At 41.6% G+C, this 9,914-nt stretch overlaps 1 protein-coding gene across 6 annotated transcripts in view; it reads right to left on the reverse strand.

Annotated features, from left to right (window-relative positions):
* The window catches only part of FGD4 (FYVE, RhoGEF and PH domain containing 4), a 101,812-nt gene that overhangs the window by 63,891 nt on the left and 28,007 nt on the right, over positions 1-9,914 (reverse strand). Inside the window, exon 1 of one of the 6 annotated variants that reach the window (XM_085568989.1) lies at positions 9,244-9,264. The exons of 4 other annotated variants lie outside the window; for them this stretch is intronic. The gene's annotated coding sequence lies outside the window, so the exon portion shown is untranslated. Of the gene's footprint in view, positions 1-3,560; positions 4,652-9,243; positions 9,265-9,914 lie in introns of those variants that run through there. One more of the 6 variants, XM_021549370.4, reaches the window with a different exon arrangement.

A 9,914-nucleotide genomic window follows, 5' to 3' on the forward strand; every position in this document is an offset into this window, starting at 1 on the left:
CCTGTGACTGAGGGTGGCAGTGGGGAAATCCCACACTAAAACCCCCTCAATGATCAAATGGCTCCTTCCAGTCCTGAGCAATTGGATGAACTGGGGGAAAAAATCCCCTCCAAGATGTTCTGTTGCTGGCATGAAGTCATTTCTTCCCATCCTGTTTTCCTCCAACTTTGAATAACAATTACTAGGGAGGAATATTTTCTGAAACTATTTGCAGAATACCCGAGTCTTCAGGTTCTTCAATTAGACACCTCAACAAGGCAGAACCGCAAGGAAGGACAGAAACACTTTTGTACAAAATGCAAGCCCCTCTAGAAAAGACTAAAAAAAACTACCACAATTCACAAAAATAATTCATCTGTCAGTCTCTCCTATTTAGTTACTCACCATCTCACTGCAGAGGTTTAGGTTAGTGAACAGCTTTAGAACAAATTCAACTAATTGGATGTTTTCTAAAATCTGGTACAGTGCTTTACAGCATCGTGGGAAAAAGAAGTGTTAATGCCTGAATTTTGACCCCACTCACAGAAAGCATAAAAAGGCTCCAGCAATTTTAAGTGACTAATGCCCAGCAAACAGACCAACAGCAGCAGTGCCTGTGTCAGCAGGTTTATCCTCCCACATCCAGAGGCTGCAGAACTCCATTATTCCATGGGACTTGCAAAGAGAACAGTTTGTAAACAGGCACCAGGGCTTTCCAAAACAGCTGGCCTTTCAGAGGGAGCTGCAGACTTTAACCTTGAATCAGCCATGCTGCTGTAAGGAGACAGTCAGGAGCCTGAGCTTTTTTTGGTTTTGTTTTAATGTTCATGATACACGAGTAAATGGCAAAACCAAAGTGTATTGAAAGTGAAGCATGTTTAAAACCTCCACCAAGCAGCAGCCTGAACACAATGTATAAATAAACCCAAGTCATGTCAAGCAGCATTCCACAGTCATGTGTCAAGTGAAAAGCAGAAAGACTTGTCTGTTTGAAGAAAACAATTGTGATCGTTTATGCACAAGCCACTTTCCTATATATTAACTCAGGATTTTACCATTTAATGACAAGTTTCCTGAAAGCTGAGTGAGCACAGACACTATAAATGAGATTATTATGAGCTCATTATATACCAGGTTCCATTTCTAGGCACTATTTAGTTGAGTGCTCATTCAAAATGCCCTTTTATTGTGAGATGATGTACCTAAGTTTAGCTTACCCACTTAAAATTACCCAAACCAAATCACTACTCAGTATGACCCATCATCTCTGCTGGCCCCCAAAGCCTGTATTTTAGACTAAATCTCCTTCAAGAGATCATGTAGCAGATTACATTGACAATCATTTATTTGCATTAAGCATAAACATCAGAGCCACTTGCAATAATCTACCTACAACTAAAAAAAAAAAAAAAAAAAGCCTTTAAAAAAAAAAAATCACTAGTTTCCACCAGACATTTAACAGTTCCTCTCTTACATGGAAATGGGATGTCTACTATGAAAGGCCAGATGCTCAAATGGATTAAAGTGTCTAGCCTTTAAATCCTTCATCCACAAATCAACACTGACCTAGTGACCTAAAGTAAAACTTAATAATAAAAAAGGCATCCAGACACATATAGACCAATCAAGACAGAAATTTAAAACAAAATTGTTTGCCTAAGAGTGTTTGGGACATTTACATGATGCTCATGAGAATATAAGCACTGGAGAATGCAGAATGTGCCGTCCCCTATTTATCCTTGACACAGGTTTAGCAGAGACAGTAGGAAAACAGGCTCCTCAGCACAGACCCGGTTAGCAATCAGGAGAAATCACCTCCAGAAAGAGTACACAAGGCATTACCTTCCTGCCCTTAGGATAGTTGCTGTCTGTGAAGACTTGCCAGCGAGATAGTAATTCACACACAGTGACAGTGAATCCTGTGGGCAGCAGCTGCCTTCCTCAAAACAGAGTAGGGAAGAGAAACACAACCCACAGCAGCATAACCTTGGGAGTGTTGCCCTTCACTCCAGGCAGGTCCAGGATAACACCTGAAGGGTGAAAGTCTAATCTCTTTCCAAGCACAAAAGCCAATCTGCCCTTTCCTCCTGACAATGCAATTACAGACTTGGCACTTGCACGTGTGAACAAGTCCACTGCAGCCCATTAAGAGCGAGTTTTGCATAAATCACCAACTTCAAAGGCAAAGCAATATTTAAATTCTGGGGAAGGAAGGGAATTTTTAAAAAGGTTTTTTTTTTTTTCTAAATTACAAGTTGATACAGCTTTTATTAAGGGTGGTCACCCAATTCTGCCAGCATGAGAGTGTTACATGAAAGTCAGAAAGGACTTCAGGCACATATACCAACCTCCCAAAAGCACAAGAGAGGCTCATTTACCACAAACAGTTAAAGTACTCAAAGAAATAAAGACCCTCTCAACCTCCCACACACACTTTTGTTAGGCACCAAGACTTGAAAAGCATCTTGTATGTTAAAAATTTATCTTAGTCAAATATGTTGCAATCGGGACTTATTAACTCTGTCAGTAACTTTCCGTCCAGACTCCAATGCCCTGACATTATCAGTGCATAAAAGCAGAGGAAAGAGTGGTTGAATTAGAACTGACACAGTTTTAATTAAAAGACTCTAGTAATGTTCTCCCCTGCACCAAATAAAAATGGCAGTTCTGGCAAGAGGCATGCAGCATAAGACCTTTATTTGAAAAGGGAAAACCCATATGTGACTAAAAACATCTGCTGAAGCAACATTTTGCATTTTTGGAGTGCTAAATTTTAACGTCCCTCATTTAAGTCAGCAATTTGAGTTGCACTAAAATGTTCACCATGCATATATCATGGAAAAAAAATAATACTCCTAGCTCCTGCAACACAGCAATAAAGTATCTTATAGGACTAGAAAATCTTACAAGGATATACCTTTAATTTTATTTTCCCCTTCATTTTAAATCCTGTCATCAAAACAGTCACAATATATGAAGAGAATCCCAAAAACTCATGTCATGTCTTTATACAACTAAGGTCTATAAGAGAAATAGTCCAAAATGTTTGGTCAGATGGCGAGTTAGAAAGAGCGAGAGAGGGTGGGTGGGAACGAGGAGTGGAAAACCTGCTCCTGCATTCTGCCTCCCTTACGCTGCTTCCTCTGGGCAAACTGCATAAAATACCCTAAACATCCATTGTATCACAGCTCTGCTCGAACATTTCCCCCTCGTCTCACCCTTCATGCCAGTATGAAAAGCAAACACGTATCACATCCAAAAAGAAATCAAACAAAAAGCAACCAGCGTGAAAAGACACGTAAATCAAACAGATCTGGCAGCAAACAGCATTTCATAAAGACGAGAGATACCGATTGCTCCATTTGTGTCAGTTCGGCCAGTTATTGTTCTGACTTACTACTTTAACTACCCCAGATTAAACTGCTTGAACTGCAACAGACAAACGAAGATCCTTAAAATACAATCCCCCCCCATACACTCCTAACAATAAAGCATTATTACTGTGGTGCTACCATCCTCAAATCTTAAAGCCACTACCTCAATTAAAAATGACCTACGTACAAAATGAATTTAGCACCGACCTTGCAAAAAGCTCTCTCCTCTTGTCTAGAAATCATTAACAGTTTTGGTAAAATCCTTTTACGTGCTCCTCCAGCTAGCTAATTCCAGCCTTCCATTAACGCACTCCATTGCAGATAATTGCCGACAGCACACGCTCCCCTGCTTTTTGCTGGTTCCCAACCCAGCGAGGATAATCACATTCCAGCAGGGAGCGAACAGATGGCAGCCTCCATGGTAACCAGCCCTCCGCAGCTCGCGGCAGCGCGGGGTCCGGCCGGGCCCGGGGCGCCGAGCGCTCTTTGTGCGCAGCCCGCCCGAGCTCCGGGCCGCGCTGGGCGGGCCGCCAGGTGCCCTGCCTCCGCCACACCTCGACAAAAGCTGCCCAGATTAACCTTGGCACTGCCTGCTCCCGCCGAGGTGGAGGTGAAGCTAAGCGGGCGTTCTATTTGCTGGCAAAGCAGGGAAATTAGCTGGGATCTGCTTTCCCGAACCCTAACAATATTTTCTGAAGGCAGGCTTATTTCCCCTGAATGGGTTTGATTTCAGCACGATTGGAAACGTTTGCTGCCTGATCTCTATCTCCCGGACTTTGAAATCGCTCCCCTCAAGATACTATAACCTATTGCTCAACAAGAACTGCACGGACCCTCTGCTCTGGTCCAGGGCTTCTGTCAGGCTTATCTGCTCTGCCGGCATCAATGCTGCTTCGGCAGCAGGCAAAACTGCCCTGTTTCTGCTGCACTCCAGCAGAGGCGTGTCTGGAAAAGGCTTTTTTCCATATCAAAGGTGTGCCTGAAACCTCTGCTCCCACCGGGCCAGACCCTGCACAGCTCCACACCTACAGCGAAGGTGTGTGCACCGGCGCAGAGAATTCCCACTGATGATGTCTGCAGGGAAAAGAAAAGTGGCTTTTCACATCCAACCCATAATGATCTTCTCTGCAAAATAAAAGGGCTTTGAAAGAACATTTAAGGTTTTAAGTACTGATGACTTGTACAGTCTCAAAATATTTAAGGTTTGAAACACTGAATGTACAATAGCCTTGACTCACACATACTTTCTCTGCCTCACTCCCAAAAACACTCAGTGCTTATGACTAATGACCCAAAAAAAAAAAAAAAAAAAAAAAAAAAAAGGGCTTGAAGCTGCACCAAATTTGGACCTCAAGTTCTTGCATGCTAACTTAGGTCTAGCAAACAATTCGTTTGAAGAAGGAAAAATGGTTTCCTTTCTCCTTTAATCTTCTAGCTAGTCCTGCAGAAGAGCTTTCGTTCCTCTAAAAGATTAAAAACCCTGAGCTGGACCCCACCATCACAAAAACATGTCTTCTTCTGCACATGGTTGCAGATACGGAGCTCTATGATTTTCTCTCTCCTCCCACCCAAATTTTCATTTTTCCTCATCCTTACTGCACAAGGATATTTATTTTGTTTCACAGCAAGCACAATGAAATTTACTGGTACATTACCATTGGAAGCCTTTCAGATCCCCACTGACAGCACGAGTATCTGTAATCAACACAGAAGTCCCAACCACATAAAGCTGACAAGGACCCAGGTTTCAGAAGGAACTCACAGAACTCACAAGGTTATTGTGGATACTGGTGAAAGGTGTGGGACAAAACCCAGGTCTGCCAACTTGCTCTCCAGCACTAGCCAACCATTCTGACTCATGCTGCTAATTTCAATCCATTTTCTTCCTCTAAATAAGCAATATTTACATCATCAAAAAATTCTTAAGCTTATATGAACACCAAACCTAATTATCCATCAGCAACAGCAGTAAAACAAAGTAAGGAAAAAAACCCGTGTCCTATTTAACTTGCCAATTGTTAATAATAAAAGTTTTCAGTATTAAAGAATCATGAAAGGCAGCAACACCATTTCCTTTTTGCCTCTTAAAAATAAAGACAGTGGCTCAGAAATCAGGTTTGATGTACTTAGAGATTTTTATGCATTTATGTATTTCTGGGGTTAAAAAATGGAGCAATTACAATTCTTAGCATAATTACTTCAAAATTATAGGGATTCAAGTTCAGTTTCAGTCTTTTTTCCATCATGAAAGGGACACCTCCTACAAAACAGTTTTCTAGATTTATGTTAATTCCAACTTTGTATTTAAAAATTAAGTTGCTTACTGAAATATTATAAGCCATCTTGGTATTGAAAAACCTGTTCCATACACCATAAAAACCCTTAGACCATCTGTTCTTGAACAAGAACTAGCTGTACTCATTATAGGAGGAATGCTAGCAGAATGAAGGGCAACAGCAGTCAGAATCCGTTTCAGCTTCTTATTTGGAATTTCTTTAATTATTAGGTCTGATTTTACAAAGACACAATAAAAAAAATCAACTACATGGAGCAGCCATCACGCAAAGCAAGGGACAATGGGACACACTACAATCTTTGATAGAAGCAATAGGTAACATATATGGACTAACACTGAAGAAAGTATCCTCTATTCATATGACAAAAGTTTTATTCAAGCTCCTTGAAAGGGACAGAGGAAAACAGCACATCCCAAATGATTCTGAGGAGGGGTGGACAAAGAAAAGAAAATTTAGTCATCTCTCCTTCTTGCTTGGCTCAAAGACAGAAGTCTAGAAATAAACTGGTTTTAGCTGGAAGACGTGAATGGAAAATAAAAAACATATTGACATCCAGTGTACTGAATTGATTCCATTGAAAGGATTGTCTTTCACAACAATGACACCATGTGCTTCAGCTTTTCCAGTCCCAGCTGCTATCTGACAGCCCAAGATTTTGCCATTTTATTCACGTTGATGAAATCTGAAACTAAGCCTTAGAAATTTTTTTTTTTTAATTGCATAAGGGTGGGTGGGTGTGTCTCTTTGGTAATGACCACTTAAAAATCTATTCACCCAAAACAAGTTCTGTGAGTTTAGAATGAGGCATACAGACAACAGTTGGTTGCCATTGTCTGCATAAGATTTGAAAGCTTTAACTAAAACCAACCACAGGATCTAAGTAAGTGACATTGCAGGCCTCACACACAGATGGTTTCAAGTTGTTGCCCATTTGTTATATCATTTTTTAGAGTTCTACTGAAGCAAGCTTATAATTCCTGACAGTTGCAACATTTACTGCCAGGCAAAGTAAAACAATAGAACATAGATCAGCTCTGTTATAGCATCACCTTTGTTTCTACAGAGAAATCAGCTTCAATATAAATATACGCTCACAGAACTTTTCAGTTGGAAAAGACCTCCAAGATCATGGAGTTCAGCTGTTAACCCAGCATCACTGTACTCTCCACTGAGACATGGATCACATCCACATGTTTTCTGAACACTTCCAGGGATGGTGATTCCAGCACATCCTTGAGCAGCCTGTTCCAATGCTTGATAACCCCGTCAATGAAGAAATTTTTCCTAAAATCCAATCTAAACCATCCCGGTGCAAACTGAAGGACAATGAGTTGTTACCTGGGAGAAGAACCTGACCCCCACCTTGCTATAACCTCCTTTCAGGGAGTTGTATACAGCAATAATGTCCCCCCAGAGCCTCCTTTTCTGCTGCCTAAACCCCCCCCCCCCAGCTGCTCCTCACAGGATTTGTGTTCCAGACCCTTCCCCAGCTCCACTGCCCTTCTCTGGATACGCTCCAGCACCTCCATGTTTTTCTCATAGTGAGAGGCCCAGAACTGAACACAGAATTCGAGGTGCAGCCCCACCACTGATAAGCACAGGGGCACAAAATGGTCATGTGTTCCTTTTATCATCAGTACTGAAGCACCTCAAGGGAAACAGGATGTCCACATTTTTAAGAGTATAATAAAATACATCTATTCTCTCAAGCAAGCCTAAAGGCTCTGAAGATGCAAAAGGAAACCTCAGGCCTGGTGCGCTGCGCTCCGTTACTTCCCCAGCAATTTCAGGCTGCACATGCCCCTCAGTGCCACAGGAAACAAGACTATGGAATTTATTTTTCTTTCACAGGGTGCCCTGAGAGGACATGTGTGCTGGGTGTGGAAAAAAGGGCAGCTGTTTTGCTTTTGTTCTGACAGGCAGTGTTTGATTCACACGATGTCAGTGTTCTGGGTGGTAAAGCTTTCCCTTCCAAACTGCTGCTGTTTACAGAAGCATTTACAGCAGAGATGAGCTATCTCCTTCTCCCCACCTCAGTGACACTGTCTCCATCCCCTGCAGCCATCCTTCCTCCAGTGTTACAACAGCCCTTCCTGTGGATGCCTATTTTTGGCAACTATCACTTAAAGGACAACAAAGAAACACGGACAGAAGTTGTACTAGGCCATCTTATTTATCTGTTTGGTCCACAAGCCTGGAAGTTATCCTTCCTTCTTAGACAATTCTCCAGAATAACTTTCAAGTTACAGAAATATAAGAAACAAGACTTCTACTGTTTTGTCTCCAAAGATAGTTATTTTCAGATCTGGCAGAGTACCAGCCCAATACACTGAAACACATTCTGTAAACTATAACTGCTTTCATTTCCAAGCAGTTTATGGCACCCCTCCCACTGAGCTGTATCAGTACTGCCTTCAAGTTAGTAATGCCTGTAGCAAGGATATTGTTTCTTCCTGAAGCCAATATTAAAGCATATCTAGAGTTATTCAGGCACAATGATAAATATAATTTTCAACTGTTATGGAATATAAATGATGAAAAATCAAATTTCAAGAAAATCCAGCCATTGAAAAGCTCTAGATTTCAGCCCCTTCCTCCAGTAAAGAAAATCTTCTTGCTAACTGCTGATAATAGACACAGCTAATTAGCAGAATTTCACATTGTAAATGCTGAATTATTTTTATGTCAACAGCAAAATGTAGCACACAGAAGAATTGTTAAGGAGAATGTATAATTGCACAGGCTCCCTCAAGAGCACACTGCAGTTCAGGCCTTGCACCTCTGAGGCATAAAACAGCTCATATTGGTGCTACCTACCCAGGAGCAAGAGGGCTGGCTCTTTTTTGCAAGTTGTGCATGAATGGAAAGAAGTGGAAAGCCAACATCAAAAGGCTTGCCTCACAACAGCAGAATAAGCTGTCACACTAATGCATTAAATTAAAAAATAATAAGCAAGAAGTATGACAAAAGTAGAGCAGATTTCAGCTAAAAACTCAGTTTGTCTAGGTAGGACAATTCAGTTCGCTGTCTGGAAGCACCCAACAATAGGGCACAGCAACCAGCAGACGTGCCTGATTATTTCTGCAATCTCACAGAGTGTTTCCATAGAAAAGCAGCAGCCTTCTAGGTTTGACATTCAGCGTCTGACAGCTGAGCCAGCCAAAGCTCAGACTCACAAGGCTCAAAGAGAGATCACAGACAGCTCTTTGGATGTGGTTCTGAGCAATGAAAGAGTAAATCCAGCTCTGAGGAAGAGCCCAACCCCAGGGCTTCTCTTCTGTGCTTTTTATTTACCAGTTAAGTTCCCAGTGAAAGCAGAACAGACATCAGAGCAGCATATGGGTGGGAACTGTGGCCACAGGGCTTTCCTTTCTCCTTAGGCTTCACTAAAGAGATTCTGAAAAGTCTGTACAGGAACTGAAGGACTGCTCTTGGACAGAGCTAGCAAACAAAGATAGAACTGGCAAAACAAAGAGGAAGAGGAATAGCTTGTACATTCCCTCCTCTATAAATTATCCTACAGTAAGGACCAAAACCAGTAGGAGAGTAAGGAAATGTAGAGAAACCAATGCAACCACAATAAAGTAACTCACGACATTATGGGTATTCAGTGAGCTTGTCTCCTCCATGCAGATACAGGAAGCTCTCATACTTCCTCAAACTTGGAAACAAAAAACCAGAACTTGAAGTTAGTCTTTGCAGAGGTAATCTGAGGTACAGGAGGAGCAGTGGTATTTCAGCAGTACTAAATATTACATCATGCTTTAGCCCACTGCATGTGGATAACTTATTAGTGGCAAAGAATGCAGAAAATATTCCTGAAATGCATTTAGCAGATCCACTCATATAATACACATTGATTTGATTTAAATTCCTTTCCAAACTCATCAGACACCACTTTGCCAGAGGTTTCTAAGGTCTAGAGACACAGGTGCCAGATTCAAGCCAAACAAGCATTTTTCTGGGCAGTCTGTAAGAGTTCTCAGAACACCACATTCATTTTACAATACATCTTGCCTTTCTCTACCCAGAAGCTCCTTCCACCACCAACAAAACCTAAAACTTCCACCCACCTTTCATGCTAGCTCACACAAGAGAGTTATCTTTTTTACAACCCAAATTTACCAGGCCGCTTAGGCCAACAGTAGCTACATGTTCCACTGGAGCCACCCAAAATACTCCTGGGTTTATTTTTGTTTATATTTCAATGGCTCGGAGATTTCTTTGCAGTCAACCTCCTCCCATAAGTTTGGGGGAAAAAAGG

This window comes from Lonchura striata, chromosome 1A, assembly GCF_050655825.1.
Source record: "Lonchura striata isolate lonStrDom1 chromosome 1A, ASM5065582v1, whole genome shotgun sequence".
Lineage (NCBI taxonomy): Eukaryota > Metazoa > Chordata > Aves > Passeriformes > Estrildidae > Lonchura > Lonchura striata.